Genomic DNA, 15603 nt, shown 5'->3' with positions numbered 1-15603 from the left:
TCATGTGATTCTTATCCTTGGCTCTGTTGATATGGTATATTACATTTATTTATTCATGTATGTTGAACCACCCCTGCATTCCTGGGATGAATCCCACTTGGTCACACTGTATAATCTTCTTGATGACTTGTTGTGTTCTATTTGCCAGTATTTTATTGAGGATTTTCACATCTATGTTTATTAGAGAGACTGGCCTGTAATTTTCTTTTTCTTTCTTTTCTTTTTTTTTTTTTTTTTTTTTTTTTGATTGAGTCTTTCTCTGGTTTTGGTATTAGGGTAAACACTGGTTGCCAGGAATGAGTTAAGGAGACTTGTTTCCCTTTATATTTCATTGAAAAGTTTGGGAAGTGTTGGCATTAAGTCTTCCCTAAATTTCTTATAGAATTTAGCAGTGAATCCATCAGAACCTGAGTGTTTCTTTGTTGGTAGGGTTCTAATCACATTTTTAATTTCATTAACTGAAACTGGGCTATTCAGTAGTTTTACAACTTCTTGATTCAGCTTTGGTTATTTGTACATTATTAGGAATCTGTCATTTACTTCTGTGTTATTGAACTTATGAGACTAAAGGTTTTCAAAGTAGGTATTGATGATCTGTTTAGCCCCAGGGTATGTAGTGATTTCACCTTTTTTCATCCTTATTACATGAATTTGAGCTTTTTTCCCCCTTTTTTTGATAAGGTTGGCAAGAGTTTATTAATTTTATTTTTTCTTCATCCACTATGCCAATCTGTTTTTTTTTTTTTTTTATTGATGAGTTGAGATCATTTTTGGCTTTATGGACATGGTGGATTACATCCATTGATTTACATATATTGAACCATCCTTGCGTTACTGGGATGAATCTTATTTGGTCATGGTGTATAATCTTCTTGATGATTTGCTGGTTCCTATTTGCCAATATTTTATTGAGGATTTTTGCATCTATGTCCATTAGGGAGATTGGCCTGTAGTTCTTTTTTTCAGTTGGGTCTTTCTCAGGTTTTGGTAGTAGAGTAACATTTACTTCCAGGAATGAGTTAAGAACAATTGTTTTCCTTTCTAATTCATTAACAAGTTTGAAGAATGTTGGCATTAAGTCTTCTTTGTATTTCTTGTAGAATTCAGCAGTGAATCAATCTGGGCCTGGACTCTTCTTTGTTGGTAAGGATTTAAATACATTTTCAATTTCATTAATAGAAATTGGGTTAACCAACAGTTTTACATCTTCATGACCCAGCTTTGGTAGTTCATATGTTTCTAGAAATCTGTCCATTTCTTCTGTGTTATCGAATCTATGGGAGTAGAGGTTTCAAAATAGGTGTTAATGATCTTCTGTATTTCCACAGGGTCTGTTAGTGACTTCACCCTTTTCATTTCTTATTGCATGAATTTGAGTTTTTCTTTCCTCTTTAAAATAAGGTTGGCTAGGGGCTTATCAATTTTATTTATTCTTTCAAAGAGTCAATTCTTTGATTCATTGATTCTTTGTATAATTTTCTTAGACTCTATTGCATTAATTTATGCCCTGATCTTTATAATTTCCTCCCTTCTTTTGGCTTTGGGCTTGACTTGCTCTTCTTTTTCTAGATGTAGCATCAGGTGTAGCATCTGAGGTGTCTCTGAGGTGTAGCATCAGGTTGTTTATTTAGGTTCATTCTATTTTCCTAATATGGGAATTCACTGCAATAAATTTTCCTCTGAGGACATTGACTTATATAACTGCTATCTATTGACTTGTTAGTGTCATGTTATCTTTCTGTTGTTGATTTACTACTTTTTCTGCCCTGCCTAGCAGTTTCCTTTTGTTGTTGTTGTTGGGATTGTAGTTATCTTTGTCTCTTTCTAGAGTGTCTTTCAGTACTCTTTGTAGTGTTGGTTTGGTGGTTGTGAATTTCTTCAGTTGTTCTTTGTCATGGAAATATCTTATTTTTCCATCAACTTTCAAACACAGTTTTTCAGGGCACATCATTCTGGGTTGAAAGTTGTTTTCTTTCAGGGCCTCAAATACTTCACCCCAAGCTCTTCTCAACTTGAAGGTTCGGGTTGAGAAGTCTGCAGTGATGCTGATAGACTTTCCTTCATACATGATCTTTTTCTTTTCTCTGACAGCTTTTAGCATTCCGTTTGCCTTGGTTACTTTTCTCTCCCATTGTTGAGACAAAATACCTGACACCCAAAGTTGGACAAGTAAAGGTTTATTTCTTACGTGTTGGAGGTTTCAGTGCACACTCAGTTGACTCCAAGGCATGGTGGCCTGGCGGGCCCCACCATTCATAGCAGCTTCAAACAACAAGCAGGAACAGCAAGACAGAGAGACATGCCTTTTTCCTACCATTACACTGCATACTGGCTCCACCCCTCAGTGGGTGTGGCACTCACACCACCAATCCAAGTGCTAGACAATGAGCCAATCACAAATGCTAGATTTGGCCATTTCCATGATTGCATGAGGCTGGGGGGAGGGGCATTGACATAAACTATGACACTGTTCTTGTGCTGAATTTTTTTTTCCTTTTTTTTTTTTTAACTTTTTATTGGTATCGGGGATCAAACTCATGACTGCCTGCTTGCAAGGCAGGTGCTTATGCCGCTGAGCTAAGGCCCCAGCCCCTCTTGTGCTGAATTTCTGATGCCCTAATTATTATATGTCTGGATGAAGATGTATTTGGTTATGGTTAATTGGGGTTCTGTATGCCTCCCTTCTCTGTATATCATATTCTCTTCCCATGTTTAGAAAATTTTCTATTATTTTTATAGTCTTCTTATGTCAATTGTGTTGACTTCTGCTCTTTCACTGACACCTTTCAATCTTTTATTGTTTCTCTTTGCATCATCTTGCAACTGTTGTATTGTTGCTTCCTGGTTCCTTGTTATTTTTAAGAGATTTTTTTCTTTTGTGATTGTAAGCTTTCATGCTGTCTTCAGGGTCTGAGGGCCAATCTTTGGCTTCATTCAGGAGGTTTTGCCAGTTTTCAATGGAATTTTTAGTTTCCCGAATATCACTCTAAGTCTATTTCATGCATTCTAAATCTGTGTTGTTCATTCAAGGTTTCCATCATTTTCTTATGTTCCTATATTTTCAGGTGTGGATCTTCTTTTTTTTTTGTCTTTTTCCTTTTTATCAATACCAGGGATTGAACTCACGACTGCCTGCTTGCAAGGCAGGCGCTTATGCTGCTGAGCTAAAACCCCAGCCCCAGATGTAGATCTTGTATCATTTTCTTATATTTTTAGATGTATATCTTCTTTAGATACACATGTTTGTCATCTTTTTTATACCTAGATTATTTCTTTTTTTAAAATTTTATTTGAGAAAAGAAAAAAAAAGCAGAGAAAGGGTACAAGTTATACAGATTTACAGAAAAAAAATAAACAGTAGGAAATCACTAGTTAATGGATTACATATTGTCATCTTAGAAATAATTGTTCAAGTCACAAAATTAAAGCTTGTAAAGTGGACATTCCAACAATGATACTGCAAACAGTTCTGTTTAATGATCCAATAAAACTCTGTGATATCATTTCCTATCTTATACACTTAAATATACATGCAGTTATATAGTTTAGAGCACTTTCTTTTCCTCTCTTTTGTACAATGACTATTACACATTTTGGGTTTCATTACTCCCATGGTTCTTATTACTATTTTGGAAGAGAGTAAAACCAAATGTGACATAACAGAACAGAATCGGTCAAGTCAAAAGGGTAGACATAATAGATAATGTAAAAACATAATACAAGGTGATCAACAATGGTTACCATAATGCCTCCCGCTATCTCTAATTGCCTGTATCCTTAGTTATAATACGATTGAACGAAACAGTAAAGAATAAAACCGACAAAACCAAAACATTGGAGACATTGTAGGTCTTCAAAAGTAGATAAAAGTCAACCAGAATGGGCGTTATAATGAATCTCATTATCTTCACAGCTGATGCCTAAACTTTCGAACCTGATACTATCCAGCAAAACAGAATAGGGGAACATCAGTCAAAAACAAGATGGTGAGAGTAATACAGGGCTTTAAATCGAGATAATGGAAAGTCAAAGTGGGTTACTATAATATATCCTGCTATTTTTTTCCTTTAATTAAAAGGATAAAAATAAAAAAGTAAATAATGGAGTGGAGATTGAGATTATTTCTGATATGATTTCCTCTAGAGCTTCACGGAGTTGTTTCTTTACTTCAGTTGCTATCATTTCAGAAAGTTTAGTTGTGCGTTATCCAGTGTCTTCCATTTCAGCATCTCTTGGGTTTATTCTCAGTGGACTGGAGGACTGAGACTGTATCTTGTTCTTTTGGTGTGTTATTTTTTTTCTGGTAATCTGTGTGGCTGGCCAAGCACCCTCTCAGTGGACTGCACTGGAACACTGCACTGGGCAGAACTTCAATCCTCCGATATCCCCATGGCTGGGCTGGGTGCACCCTTTAACTATGGCCCTGGAGACTTTTGCCCTGTGCCCTGTGAAGCCAGGCAGGCATTCCCCTGATATACTGCACTGGATTGCTCAGGTATGCAGGGCTGGGTAGAGCTCACAACCTCTGTGCAGCTAGCAAAGAGCCTCCTCCCACCGAATATGATGTTGGAGTATTACACCTGGCTGGGTTGAGTTCAGAACCTGCAGGACACAGGCAGCCAGGCATAGTGTGCCCCTGGAGTGAGGATATAGAAACTTTTAAGTGTGAGGATCTGTCAAGTCCAACAATAACTTACATCATTTCAAAGGGAACCTTTATTATTTTCTTGATACAGACAGTGAGCTTTCCTTTTCCTTTCTTTCAAATTCCACTGGCAGCTTTGATGGGAAAATGATACACTAACAAGATATTTGGTCAGCAAAAGTCATATTTCCTCATCCCTCTACGTAAAATACAAAACAAAATTAAAATACACAGAATAAACTCACCTCTTCAGATTTTGACATTTCCTTGTAGTGCCTTACTCAGCAGTCTTACAAAATACATATTGTTTCCCAGGCATGTGTCCCACACATGCTTTCAGTTGTTTAGGTTCCAAATCATGAGGTCATTGCTGACAGTAGTTTTTCTCCCAAACCATAACTTAAAGGATCAGCAAACCTTTTAAACTCTACCCTTACATTCTATCCAAACCAGCCACTTTTAGCATGTCACCTTCTCCACACTATCTTCTGACTGCTGCTCTTGCTTCTTCTCAGGCTTTTCTCTGCGCTACAGTTAACCTTTTGAAATGATGAAGCCTGATCCTCTCAAAAATCTCAATGCCTCTCTATCTCTGAAAAAAATGCAAACATTTTATTGTCTCCCAGGTCTTGCATGATCGGTCTCCTCTCCTCATCAACTACCTGGCCTGCTCAATCAGTCCACATCAGCGACACTTATTGGTTGCCTGGCTGTTGGACCAATAGAAGGGCCTTAGCTCTTGAACTCCTTTGGTTGGGCAGCCCTTTTCCTAACACTTCACATGTCTAACTAAGTTTCAATACCAATCCCACCAGTCCTGTCTGTCTTAGTTACTTTTTACTGATCGCTGAGACAAAATACCTGAAGCCCAAAGTTGGGAAAGGAAAGGTTTATTTCTTACAGGTTTTGGAGGTTTCAGTCCACACTCAGTTGGCTCCAAGGCAGGCTGGCATGGCTGGGCCCCAGTTCATGGCAGCTGCAAACAGCAAGCAGGAACCAGCAAAGAGCAAGACACACCTTCTTCCTGCCATGGCATCACATCCTGGCTCCACCCCTATGTGGGTGTAGCACTGACATCATCAATCCAAGCAGTAGACAATGAAGCATCACAAATGCACAATGCAAACTCATGAGGCCTGGGGGTCACAGACATAAACCATGACACTGTTTATCCCCTCCCCTCTCTGAATTTTGCCCATTGTTCTTGCCATTAATTTCAAACTGGCTTATACACACTCTCTTCTAACCATACCACAGAAAGACAGTGATTTCATCCCTTTTACTCCTTGTGGCATGCCTGGGACTCACAGTGTCGCCTGTTACTTAGTAACTCATTAAGTATTTCTTGAATTTCTAATGTACACAAATATTTATGTGAATTCTAAAATAACACACACACACACACACACACACACACACACACACACACACACCTTTATCACCCACTGTTCTAGATACTACAACTATTTTAACAGGCTCTTCAAAAGCAAAGTACCAACCTGAGCATTTGGTATATTATATCAGAGGTATATGTAACTTCACTGGCAATTTGATGATGATAAAGACTTAAGGGAGAGAAGTGGAAAAAATATTTTTGAGGCAGGATTGTGCTGTGTAGTTCAGGGTGGTTTTGAACCTTACTACGTGTCCTAGGCTGCCCAAGGACTCACTGCAATCCTCCTGTCTCAGCCTCCCAAGTACTGAGATTACACATGTGCACCATCATGCCTGACCAAGAAGAAAGGTGAAAGTTTTTATGTAGCAAAAGACTTTGTGTATTTCTACTCTTCAAATGATAATAAAGACAATTTAGTCAGTTTTTATTCTCTATCTTCTCCCTCCAGATTCTTTTCTTCCCTCCCTCCAGTACTGCTGCTATTTACAGTGAAATGATCTCCAAATAGGGTCCTCACATATTTAAACAATATAGATTGATAGTAACAGTGGCATTGTGTCTTTCAGATATAACCCAAAATGAGAAGGCAAATCTTATTTCATGAGATAGCTGCTTGAAAAGGAAAATTTGAACTAAGCTTTGTATCTTCAACTGAGTATTACTGAATATAGAAGTTAGATTTGAAGATTGGATACCATAATTTTTCTGCTTTCAGAAACAAAAATTCTAAATCTAAACAACACAGAGAAATTTTTTCATTCAATAAAATTTAATTATATTACTTCTGATTCCCCCCAAATTCAGAGAATGATGATTGATTTCAAGTAGTCCCTAGAAGCTTGTTTTTAAATAATGGAATATAGTTATAACAGTTTTGGGAAATACTCATTCTTAAAATGTCAGCCATTCTTCCATTTTTCAACAGGAAGCTTTCTGAACTATTTGTAAAAAAATAAAATTTTCAAGTTTTAGGTCCTTAAATACGGTATGTTCTTGATCTTTTCCTCACAACTTTGTATGCCAGTGGGAAGAAGACCTTGTGATGCTATTTAGATGCTGGTTCCAGGTGGACCCAAGGTCCAGTTTTTGGCCCAAACAGCCACATCTGAATGAAGGTTTAAATTTTCATTGTTACTGCTCAATTACTCTTCAATTTGAAGAATATGTTTAACATGCATTAGATTTAAATTTCACAAACAATTTTGCATCTATAAATTGATGCTAGTCATTTCATGATAATTTCCTGGAGAAAATGATGGACTCTAGATCAATCCATGTTTGAGTAGAGTCTTCTAATTAAAAGTTATTTAAGTCCCTCAGATTCATGTTTTCTTGTTTGTTACTTTTATTACTTACACATCCTTGATACTATTGAACTCCAAAACCATGCCACTCTTGCCCTTGAAAAACAAGTATAGTCACCTTGAATGATTACATCCTTTGGTTGCAAGAGACACTGAAAGCAGTTTCTGTCTTTTTTTCCCCCTGATTTTTGCTTGTTTATGACTTGAGTGTTATAGGACTGATCTGTAAGATGAATTTTATTCTGATCTTTTAATCCAAATACAACTTGCCATGGGACTTCAGGATAAGGGTACATTCCAGGGTTGCTGTACTCAGTTCTAGAATTCCTTAAAACCAGTGGTCCATTGTTCTAAACAACCTTGAAAATGACAAATATTATTAAAATGAAAGCTAAATGGAGTTTCTAAAACAACCAAGTAATTCCTCAGAATGAGATAGCTGGTCACACACTAATGATTACTGTCACAAAAATGAAATTAGTTTTCTCATGACTTGGGAATTCACACCAAAGACAAACAGAAAAGGGAAGTTCTAAAAAATAGTCCTCCTAGCAATGTATTAGGGAATGGTGAACATTATCCAAGAATAACAGCCCTAGGGGGCTGGGGATTTAGCTCAGCGGCGTAAGCACCTGCCTTGCAAGCAGGCGGTCGTGAGTTTGATCCCTGGTACTGATAAAAATGAAAAAGACAAAAAAAAAAAAAAAAAGAATAACGGCCCACAAAAGGATACAGTTCTTTTGGATGTCTGAATTCTAGGTTTTTATGACTACTTTTAGTCAAATTGTATATGTTTATTTTTTTAAATGGAGAAGACTGAAAACAAATAATAATGAATTTATGATACTTTCATCATTCAAGGTCATACATTTAAGTCCTTAATCCATTTTGAGCTGATTTTTGTACGTGGCATAAGATGAGATCTAGCTTTTTTTTTTCCTGCATGTAGACATCCAATTTTCCCAGCACCATTTATTGAAAATATTGCCTAGTTGGGATGGAGGGATAAGTTGGGGTGTTCAGTTGTACATTGTGAGGTCTATGGTAAACAATAGTGTATGGAATATTTTTAAATACCTAGAAAAAAGAATCTGAAATGTTCTCACAAAGAAATAGCAAGTGTATGAAATGATGGCTATGCTAAATCCCTTGTGTGACAATAGGAAATGTACAGATTTATCTATAAACACATTATATCTCATTAGTATGTATACTCTGTGTCAATTAAAAATAGACAAATATTTTAACAAATGAAGTGATCTTATTACAGGAGAGAAATTTTGGATTATGATGAGAAAAAATAAACTTCACAGCATGGAAGGTACTAATGGAGATCTTCATGATTAAACATTGTCTGCTTCAACATAACCCTCTCTCTCCACCAAACTCCAGGACAAACTGGGAACCAATTAATGTATTCTTTGCTAACTAGGTGAAATTAATACAGCATGAAGGACTTTAACAGACATTCTAGGAAAGAATGCTAGTAACTTTCACTGAACTTTCAACTAAGCTCCTTTAAGTACAGAACAAAATGCCCTATTTGTGAGCAGTCTACTCAGAATATGCATCTTTATCCATGCTATTTTGGCTCATTACTTTTATTTTATTCTGTACACCCTACTACAACCAGATTTTATCAGGAATCTAGAAGGAATAGGTATAAATGATAAAAGAAAAGCTGGTTTTGTTATACTAAGAGAAGTAAAAGTAATTTCTTGTTTGTTATTTCTTTCTAGTGAGGCTCTGTAATGCTAGATCAGCCCATTTTGTACCTAATCAACTCCCTTCTGTTCCCATTTCATTGACTCTTAAAATGGAGATGAGTACTATTCAGACTTCCTAGCAAAGTGGTTGGTGGCCTTATCATGATATGAAGAGCAGTGAATTCTGTTATGGCTCACAGAACGCCTAGCAGTAAATGTTTAATTAATTTCATTGAATGAATCATTTATGTGAAAATGTTCAGCAAATGATAAATAATTGTAAATAGTAAGTGAAAGTCTTAAGTTGATAAACTAAACAAATTCATCTCAGAGTTGAATTTATGTGTCAGTGGGGCAGTAGGCTAGGAACCTACATCACCATATACACACTCCCATTCCTGCAAAAGCAAAAGCAAACCAACAACTTTGTGCCTTGAGGATTCCTTTGTGCTCCATTTCTTTATTCTACAGGATTTCTACCTATCAAAATGCAAATGCATTTACACTTTCAGGGCACTGCAGCACACACATGGAAATGTGAATTACTTTACTGGAACTTCATGGAAGGTGTGTCCTGGGAACAGATTTTGGTGCCATAGTGAATGGTACCTACAAAGCCCTGATGATTAGAGAAAGATCAGACTGCTTCATTCTGCCCCTAGAGCTTCTGCGGAAAAAACTTCACCATTTCACAGACTTGGCAAAAGCTACCTCTGATGTCACCAGCAGAAATGGATCCATGTGTTCGTCAAACAGTTTTTGAGAGCAAAAAGGTAGGTTACCTCACAATTTTACTGGTATTTGAGTAAGATATGTTGCACTTACAGTGAAAAAGTTAAACCAGTTTGTAATGTCCTTAGAAATATTTATGTACTTCCCTTGATATTGTAAACAACACCAAATTTGTACAATTCCCCAAGCTTGTGTAAGCAATAAAATCAATTTCAATATATTAAATAAAATTTAAATCCTTTTCTTTTAGAAGCAAACATCTGATTTTTTTTTTCAGAAGCAGCAATTTTTTACAGAATTTTATTCAAATTCGGAAACCTAACTTTAACCAAAAAAGGAGAAACAAATTATGCCTCTGGCTTCTAGTATAGTGCTGTTGTTAGCAGATGCAATGCACATAATACAGACATCTTTATAACACCTGAATCTCATTTTCTGATTCTCTAGAAAAATGCATTCCTGTAAAAACACATTTTTCTACAAGTGGCCTTTGGAGAAACCAAAACATTGGTGAAATCTTTAGATTGTAGAAAAAACATTGTCCACAGGCAATTCTTATCAATTATAGAAACATAACTGTACCCAGATCATATAATATAGCACAGTGATGATCTTGGCTTCTGTCCATCTTATAAGATTCTACAACTCATAAACATCAAATGTGCTGCTGCTTGCAATAATCTAGACCAGACAGATTTACTCTCAATTTACTGTTACTTTTGATGCTGAAAATGATTGTACATCTGCATCTTCTATTCCAGTTTTGTCATTTTGTTATCTTTGCCCACTGTGTTAATTATTTTTGGATGCTTCATTCCATCCCCAAACATTATATTTGAAACACTCAAGAGGATGCATTGAATAAATATTGAATGTGTTAAGTGTAGAATCTGAAGTAATTCAAAATGAATTTAAGTAAGTTGATTGGAATCAGCTTTTATTTAGGAAATCTTGTAGGGACAATCCTGACATATTTAAAATAACTAACCGTTCACAGAGATGTACTCTTCATGTACATTTCAACAAATCTATGAATCAGCAATCAGAACAGAATTACATGCATTAAGATGCTGGAAAACAGCTAAGAAAGAATCACAAAGAAGGTACAGTTGGAGTAATTCAAAAAAATCTAGGGAAAAATCTTCAGAACAAAAATGTTTTAATAGAATCAGACAAAAGCAATGTAACAATGATGATGTACTAAAATAAAAAAGGAAACAAAAAGTATGCCAAGCTTTAATTACATACATGTTTCATGGATTCAGCAGATAGAAACATGAGTGTTTCACCTGATGAACAGGGAAGTATCAACTATAATGAAAAATCAAATGTCTCAAATGTTTTGCATTGAATTTGGAATGATTTCTTATATTTGACACAAAAGGCACAACAATAAAAGAAAAAAAGAACATATGGACTTCATAAAAATGATAAATTCTTTCATCAAAATACTATCAGTTACACATAATAGGATAAAATTCTTACAAATCATATATCTGATTAATGGATCAATGCCAGAACACACAGCTTCTATAACTCAACATAAAGAAAAACAACTTGATTTAAAAATGGACTAAAGGCCATGAATAGACGTTTCTTCAAGGAAACTATATAAATGGCCAATAAACACATGAAAAGATATTCAAAATCACTAATCATTAGACAAATGCAAATCAAGGCAACAATTAAATACCACTTCATTAGGATGCCATTAGGTATCCAATAAAAGCCATTAGGATGGCTATTATTTCAAAAATTCAGAAAGTAAGTATTGGTGAGGACAGAAAAATGAACTCTTATTCACTGTTGATGGAGATGTACCACGTTAGAGCCACAGTTAAAAACAATATGACAGTTCCTCACAAACTAAGAATAGAATTAACATATGATCTAGCAATTTTACTTCTGAACTCAAGCCTTGGACAACTCCCTCCCTTTAAGTTAGCTGTACTCTCAACGCTGAAGGCAGAATCTTGAAGAACTATTTATATAGCATGTTCATACCAGCATTGTTCACAAGCACCCCAAGTGTTTGTAAAATGTGGCTCTGTGGCACATACATATGATTCATGGATTTGTTGAAATGCACATAAAAATGTGGCACATACTTATGATGGAGTATTATGTTGGCACATATCACAAAATGAATGAACTTTGAAGGTACTGTTAAGTGACATTAACCAATCCCAAAAAGTGATGCTGTGTGCTTCACTGACATGAGGTACCTCCTAAAGTAGTCAAATTTCTAGAAATGGAGACAGAATGGTAATGCCAGAGGCTGGGCAGAGGAAGAATGGGGAATTATTATTTACTAGATATGGTTTCATTTTTGCAAAATGAGAAGTTCAAGAGAATAATGGTAGCAGTGATTGCACAGAAATGTAAATGTATTTAATACCACTTAAAATGTTTAAGTGGTATTAAATACATTTAAGATGTTACATTTTTATGTATATTTTACCTTAATGTAAAAATTATTCTTAAAAAAGTAAATACCTTGGATAAAAAATTATGAAATACAAGAAAAATAAATGACAAACAAATATTTATTTAAAAGTTCATGACAATACTCTATACAGCCAAAATTAAAATAGAGATACTGGTATGCCCTTATTTATTGCAGCCCAATACAAATAGCTTAGTTATGGAATCAGCCTAGTTGCCTGACAACAGATGGACAGATAAATAAAATATGGTATATATACACAGTGGAGGACTGTTCAGCCATTAAAAGGAACGAAATTGTGTCACTTGCAGGAAGAGTACATATCGTAAACAAAAAACCTATTTCACTAGTTTATTTTATTAAAAATATATTTCAATAGTCTTTTAAAGGCTGGAGCTGAAAGTCATTTTTTTCTAGATATTTTAAAGCACAAGGTATAGCAATATCCATCCATGCAGACTTCACCTCTTCTTTCTATCAAAACTCTCACCCTGAATTAGATCAAAGTCAAGTTCAAAAGGTATGGTGGCAAGGCACCTAGTCTTGAGACCATGTATTACCTGTTGGTTATAAAGTTACTCGTTGGCTGAATAGTGTGGTTCCTCTTCAGCACCCAAATCTCCAATACAATGAAACCCAAGGAAAACACATAACCAAGCAGTGAGGGCCTCTCTCTGCCCTATCTCCCATATCCTTGCCATGTGAACCTTACCCTTTCAACTCACAGGAAATAAGTGAAAGAGGTTCATGACTTGCATTTTGCTTACTCATTTTTATTATGAAATATTCAAACCTATCAAAAATGTAAAAACTAGCAAGATGTACATTGCTGTACTGTCTCCTAAATTTATTGAATAATAGCATTTTTCATACTTCCTCTTTCAAAGAGAAATAAAACATTAGAGTTTCTGCTGGTGTCTGGATCTACCCTTTCCCATCCCTGGTACCATTACAAACCTTTGTTGCATGTGTCTATTCTATTATCACATATTTTCAAAAATAACGTGCAGCAGTTGGTGGCTTCCAAATTGGCCTTCAGTAATGCCACCTTCTGCTGGTCACGCCTTGGACAACTCCCTCCCTTTGAGTCAGCTGACTTAGTAACAGCCTCTAGTGAATAGAATATGTAATGTGATGTCACTTAGAGCAATTGATAAAAGGATGGCTATCTTAGGTACTTTCTCTTATTCTCTTGTATCAATCCCTTATTGGAGACATAGCTATATCATAGGCAGCCTCGTGGAAACAGATTCACTGAGGTCTTCCATAGCTATAGAAGAGAGCTTGAAAGAAGAGTCAGCAAAGATTCTGAGTGAGAATACCAGCAAAGCACTCCTGGAAATCTGACCAACAGAAAATTCAAGGTAATAAGTGTGTTACTATGGTAAGCCAACCAATATCGGGGAGTATTTTGTTACACAGTAATAGATAATAAATATGGCAATGTCTAGAATGCTTTTAAGCTTTTTTACGTAATATGTAAGATTTATCCACATATGCAGCTTTAGTTTATATATATGCACTACTACAAATAACTGATGCAATAAATGTTTCTCATTCCTCATCTAATCATTTTAATGACATAAAAATGCACATAGCCAGCACTGGGGTACCGCATGAGCTTAGCTTGCATGAGGCCCTGAGTTGAATTTGCACTGCGAAAAAAATGCGAATAACTGATATTCAAGTCCAGATTTTAGTTCAGGAATTGGAAGAAATTGAACACAAGGAATTTATGACTTGTCTAGGCTTAACAATACATTTTAATTTTTTTTAACTATTTATTTGTTTCTTTGCATTGGCACTGAACCTAGGCCTCGATGCAAGGTAATCACACACTCTACCACTGAGCTACACTCCTGGATTTTGTTTTTGGGAGAAGATTTGGTCTACCAAGATATAAAACATGAATTTCTCCACAGAAGCAAATTTCAGCAAGTGGGTAAAATTACAGAATAAAATCAGCCTTCATACCATATTTCAGGCCCAGACTGAGCCCTGAATACATTGAAACAGAAGTGGTTAGTGTATTTTAAAAAATTTCTTTGCTACTCTAAGCTTAGATTTAACTACAAAGTTTCCCAGAAGCCACTTCTTTTGTGACTCAGTGAGAGATTTCCTTCTAGGAGTCATCACCTAACATAATCAAGAGGCAGCTCCTCTCTTTTCTCTTCTGTCCCAGCCCAGTGCAGCAGGCTCTTCCTGAAGGATGCAATGGAGCCAGGCTGCCTGTGATACTTTTTAAACCTCCTGAAAAATGGGACTATACCCTGCTTTATCTTTCCTGGCAAACTAGGTCTGGTGAAAATGTCATCATGAATTAACAAGCATGCTTGCATGCTGCATGGTGCAGCAAAGGTCTTAAAAGATTCTCTTCTATTTTTGATTTAGAGTTTTAAAGCTGATTCAAAAATTATTCTTCCCTTAAATTATATGAGGAATAAAATAGTATTCCTGTTTTTAAATGTATTCATCTTATTTATAATTTCTTATATTTTCCATTGCATATTGATAGAGAATCCAGCTAATTATTACTTCCTGGTTCTAGTTATGTGCATTGAAGTAAATTGCCTTCAACATCACCACCACCTCAACTCAAACATAAAAAAATACCAAATAAAGAAAGCAAGCTTTGATGAGAGATGCGAATGTAGCAACACCTCATCGTGAACTCCCTTGAATGACTGTCCTGATGTGCACTCGAAAGGCGGCCTATTTACAAGGATTGGCAGGCTTTGAAAGCACCTCAGTAACTGCTTCACTGCAACTTAAGATCTCTTCTGGACAAAGAAAATACTGTGTATAAAATTCCTTCATTCTTTGATTCTCATTTTAGGAGCAATCCATATCTCTACCAGAATATATATATATATTCATCTCATGTACATGAATAGAAGAAATATATGCTAAGCATAACCTTGAACCAAAATTGAACTGCACAGATGCTTGAGAACCAAAAAGACGCCACAGGGGCCATGGATGATCCTTTCAGCCCTTTTTTGCTCACCTCCATTCAGCTACCTCCTCCCCTCAACACAATCACATCTCTTTGTCCCCACACCAGATGTCTCCTCCTTCAGGGCACCAGTTCTCTGCGTCTCCTCACCTGCATACACACAGCCTTATACATACATGACTGAGGGAGATCGTGGAAAAAGTACACATTTGAATGAAGAAATTCAAAGTTGAAAACAGACAAGCTAGCAGAGCAAAATGGACTGTCTGGAGCACCCATTGGCTCATCATATCCTCGTCTCTTGAAACTACCAGTTAAAACATCTCCAGTGAAGGTCAGCAGAACAAAGAAAGGTTACAGAGTATATTTCCTGCCTACAGGTCATTAGGTAGACAAATGTCTTCCTGTGGTGGGAAAA

This window comes from Cavia porcellus, unplaced genomic scaffold (genome assembly GCF_034190915.1).
Source record: "Cavia porcellus strain 051 isolate PalLab524CR breed Dunkin Hartley unplaced genomic scaffold, mCavPor4.1 scaffold_7, whole genome shotgun sequence".
Taxonomy (NCBI): domain Eukaryota; kingdom Metazoa; phylum Chordata; class Mammalia; order Rodentia; family Caviidae; genus Cavia; species Cavia porcellus.
This window is presented reverse-complemented; position numbering follows the sequence as displayed.